The 4,791-nt window shown below is 43.7% G+C and overlaps 1 long non-coding RNA gene across 2 annotated transcripts in view; it reads right to left on the bottom strand.

The window, feature by feature from the left end:
- Nucleotides 1–788: 788 nt before the first annotated feature.
- The window catches only part of LOC147995071 (uncharacterized), a 9,640-nt gene continuing 5,637 nt past the window's right edge, over nucleotides 789–4,791 (bottom strand). For both annotated transcript variants that reach the window (XR_015686166.1, XR_015686165.1), the window contains exon 3: nucleotides 789–954. This is a non-coding gene — a long non-coding RNA (uncharacterized LOC147995071). The remainder of the gene's footprint in view (nucleotides 955–4,791) is intronic.

A 4,791-nucleotide genomic window follows, 5' to 3' on the forward strand; every position in this document is an offset into this window, starting at 1 on the left:
ACAGAGGGCAGTATCCCCAGAAAGTCCCGCCTTGAACAGCCTCACCTAGCTCTGTGACTGTGGATGTCGTGGCCAGCCCAGACACAGGGCCTACAATGGTGAGTGATCATGTGGACAGGCATTTGCCCAAAGACATCTAAGCACAATAGAAATCTGTGGTCCCCAAGAAAACAGAACTGGTCTAATAATAACACAAAAAATAATTACCGTGATCCCTTTAATAAGATAGCTGGGATCGGCAATGGGAGGAGTGTCATTGTTAATACAGAGACAAACGAGTCTCTAGTGAGATCATTTGACCAGATTTTCATGCTGAAACTCCCAGCCTCTAACATTTGGAAGGTTTTTCCTAATAAAGCCTGGGCAACACTCAGGCTAGAGAAAGGATCTTCTACAGATGAGCCCTGCCTGTGTCAACACTCTGTGATGTTAGTATCTGGAGAAGACGGGGACATCAACTGAGGACCTGGACAGAGTGGGAATACACAGTACAGAGAACACATCTGCGTGCCATTGAACGCTTTTACCAAGCAGGCAAGGCCAAAGCATTAAGAAGAAAAGCATATACAGTCATGAAGGAAATCATGCAAAACCTTTCCTGGGATGCCAGGCAGTAGCCGTTTCTGGCCACATGGTAGTTCTAAGGAATTAGTTTGTTGATATAGTCAGGGTAGAGAAAACCAGAGTGATCCAAGAGCCACTGATGCCAGGACATCATGGTATTCTTTTCTTTCTTGTTTTTTTTTTTTTGTTTTTTTTTGGGGAGGGGGTTGTTTTGTTTGAGACAGTCTCACTTGTAGCCCAAGCTGGTCTCAGACTCTCAGCAGTCCTCCTGCCTCAGTGTCCCAAGTGCAGGTATGAGACACCGTACCCAGCTTGACGTCACAGTTTTTAAAGCAGTTTCTTTGATTGACTTGCTTTTCCCGAGTGCTGCAAAGGTGGCAGGAAACAGAGCTGTAGGAGAGAGAAGAAAATGTTTGTGAGCATCTTCCCAAAGGAGTCTGTGCTAAGAACGAGCTGCAGAAGTGCCCTTTCCTGTGTTGAACGTGGCCTCTACACAGCACTAGCTTTCTTAGGGGAGAGAAAAGGATTGCTGTATGGATAGTGGGTAAACAATGATTTATGGGAGATGTTCCCCCTGTGGTGGGAGGGATGGTTATGGGTATGTCAATAGCAATGAGTGTGTGTACGTAGCAATATTTATACAATGAGAAGGGACTTTTGGGCACTAAAATCAGAGAAGAATGTTGTTCATGGGGACCCCAAAATAAAGGCTTATCTAGCGTTATGGAAACCAGGTGAAGATTTTCACGAAGTTCGAGCCAGTGGCCATTTCAGTGGCATCTCATTTCTCCAAGCGGATCCAGAAATGGACCTTTGATGATGCTACATCTGGATACCTCCAGCTATACCCAATGACTTGGGCTTTACGAAAAATTTTATATAACTTCTTTTGTCGATGGAAAGGCTTTTATTCTAGTGTCCTAACTGGGGACATTTTCTTTTCTTGTTTTAAGGATTTGAGTTTCTTTTTAATCTTGTATGTATGGGTGTTTGGGTACATGTACCTACCTGTGCACTACACTTCTACCTGCCCGGTACCCTCATAGGCCAGAGACAGCATCTAAGCCTTTGATACTGCAAGTGCAGAACAGTCGTGAGCCACCATGTGGTTGGGAAACAAACCTGGGTGCTCCGCATAAGCAAACGTTCCTAACTCCTGAGTCATCTCTCCAGCTACCATTTTTCCTTGCCTATTTCGGGCAAAATAAATAAATAAGTAAATTTCCTCTCTCGTTTATACAAATACTTCTACCAGCATGGGATCAGGACGTGGCATCTGTCTGCTGAGGTGCTCTGCAGCCCTGCTTCCGAGTCATCCTTTCTCTTCCTTTTCAGGGTGTGCAGTTGAGGTGTCAGTTCAGAGGGTGGCAGGTTCGAGACACGGGACCCAATATTCCACAAAACACCTGCCGGGATGTCTCCAATAGCCATTGGCTTGGGATTTTGACTTTCAAAACTTTGCCATCTTCTCCAAGGTGACGTGAGGTTTATAAATCTTTCAGATTCAATGAAATTTGTCACTTTTGGTCACACAAGTTCATTCCTCACCTAGTACTAAAATATCAGACCTTACCAACCGGAAGGGAGGGATAGAACTAAATTAGGTGTAAATCTCCTTTACTAGATCTATTCGCCTGTTGAGACATCACTTAGAAGACTGTGTGATCTCTAATTTACCATCAAATTGATTTTTTTCTCCAAAACTAACTTATTCCAAATTATTTTTTATTAGTCCCCAGAAAACTGCCACATCTGATGTTCTTCCTGTCTCCTGAGGTACACTGTCAGCTACACAGTATGGATCTACTTGCCTTGGTCATTATAATTTACTTAGAGAATTCTGTGTCTGGGGAGTTCTTTAGTTACACTGGCTGTGTCAACCGGCATGATGATGTAGACTTCATTCTATAACCAACCATGTCCACTAAGATTTTTAGGTGTTCATGTGCATCTTTTGTGGTGTAATGAAGTCAGTAAGGACTCTTTTCTTGTCCTCAGAATGTACTACTCTCGGGGATAGGGTATTAAAGATCTATGGATAGATATTAATAAATATCTAAAATGCCATCCTGGAATAAATTACTTTTCTGCTTACCAAAACTTTCTAGCCTTTTCTTTTTCTTACTGGCTGGAAGAAAACATCACCCAGCCAATTTGAGCCATAGAAGACAATACTGGCTAATTTTTTTAACAATCATTTCTCCTCTCAATTACTATCACTCACTCTGGTTCCTTGGTAGCCTTGAGAAAATCCTTCCACAATCCCCATGAAACCCAAGAGTCTAGCCACCCCTACGCAGGGCAGACAGAATCCAGTTTAAACTCACTCAGAGCTTAGCCTGTAGACTCTCTTGTGGTTCAGGGCAATGACAGCAGGTTTCAGCTCTCTCAGGTACGAAATTGGAAAGGGAAATACCAGGCACTGTACAATGCACTGTATTATCACGCTGTACAGTGTAGGGGCCTGGGTAGCAACTGTTTGCTTTGTTTGTTTGTTTGTTTGAGGCAGGGCTTCATTATGGAATTCAAAGCTGGCCTTGAGTTCATTGAGATCCTCCTGACTCAGCCTCCTAAGTGCCGGAGTTACAAACCTGACACCACCACATCCATCTTATCTGCCTTTCAGATTAAGATACTTTCCATTTAAAATGAGCCTACTAAATGGAATGAACTAGAGAGTTACATCCTGAGTGAGGTAACCCAATCACAGAAAAACACCCTTGGTATGCACTCATTGATAAGTGGATATTAGCCCAAAAGCTCAAATTACCCAAGATGCAATCCAGAGACCACAGGAAGCTCAAGAAGAAGGATGACAAAAATGTGAATGTTCCCACTCCTTCTTAAAAGGGGAAAAATATCAATAGGAGGGGATATGGAAGCAAAATTTAGAGCAGTAACTGAAGGAACGTCCATTCAGAGCCTGCCCTACAGGTGGCCCATGTGGCCCATATATATACAGTCACTAAAACTAGATAAGATGCATGAAGCTTAAAAGTGCATGCTGAAAGGGACCGGATATACATCTCTCCTGAGAGACACATCCAGAGCATGTCAAATACAGAGGTCAACGCTAGCAGCAAACCAGTGACTGAGAACAGGACCCTCTTTGGGGGAATTAGAGGAAGGATTGAAAGAGCTGAAGGAGCTTGCAACCTCTTAAGAACAACAATGACAACCAACCAGAGCTTCCAGGGACTAAACCACTACGGAAAGACTATACATGGACTGACCCAGGGCTCCAAATGCATTGGTAGCAGAGAACAGACTTGTTGGGGCAGCAATGGAAGGGGAAGCCCTTGGTCCTGCCAAGGTTGGAAGCCCAGTGCAGGGCACTGTTGGGGGGTGGTAAAGGGGGTAATGGGGGGAGCACCCATATGGGGGAGGGAGAGGGGATGGGGGCTTATGGACAGGAAACCGGGAAAGGGAATAACATTTGAACCGTAAGTAAAGAAATATATCTAATAAAAATGTAAAATAAAATGAGCCTACTGGACCATTAACCCCATAAATGGAGGTTAGTGCTGACATAATTAGTTAAGGTGAGGTGATGTTAGCCACATAGGCACACCTATATTCACAGTATTTGTAGCACGAGAATCTAGAATTTGAGGCTATTCTTCCTATAGGCCAGGCTAGCCTAATTTACTTGTAGCTCAGGCTAGTATCAAACTCCTGACAAATCTTTCTGCATTAGTCTCCAACTGTTGGAATTACATGTGAGCTGGGATCTGTGATCATTTGTTTATTTTGTTGCTATGCTGAGCATCAAGCCTAGGACTTTGAGCATCTATGCAAACACTATAACTCTCAGCCATATCTCCAGGCCATGACAGGTGCTTCATAAAAACAGAAAATGCTAGACATAGCGTACACCTGCACCCGGCTTCTTGAAACACTGAAGGAAGCAGATTACTTGATCTCAAGAGTTAAATCAAGGCTAGCCTAGGAAACATAGTATGACCCTGTCTCGAAATAAACATACCAGCATACGGGAGGGTGGAGGAGGGAGAGGGGGAGAGGGGGAGAGGGAAGAAGATACTTGGAGGTTATCGTTGCAAGCCAAGGACCAAGGATTTTCAGCTAATTATCAGAGCCAGGAAGAGGCACAGGGAGCCCAAATGAAGGTTTTAGATATCCCTATTATAAACCCAGTACAGTTTTAGCAGACTTCTGTCAACATCCTAAGAATTCTCTGAGAGAAGGGATGCTGGCTATTGGATTTAG

Source organism: Rattus norvegicus, chromosome 4 (genome assembly GCF_021556685.1).
Source record: "Rattus norvegicus strain SHRSP/BbbUtx chromosome 4, alternate assembly SHRSP_T2T, whole genome shotgun sequence".
NCBI classification, from domain to species: Eukaryota; Metazoa; Chordata; class Mammalia; order Rodentia; family Muridae; genus Rattus; species Rattus norvegicus.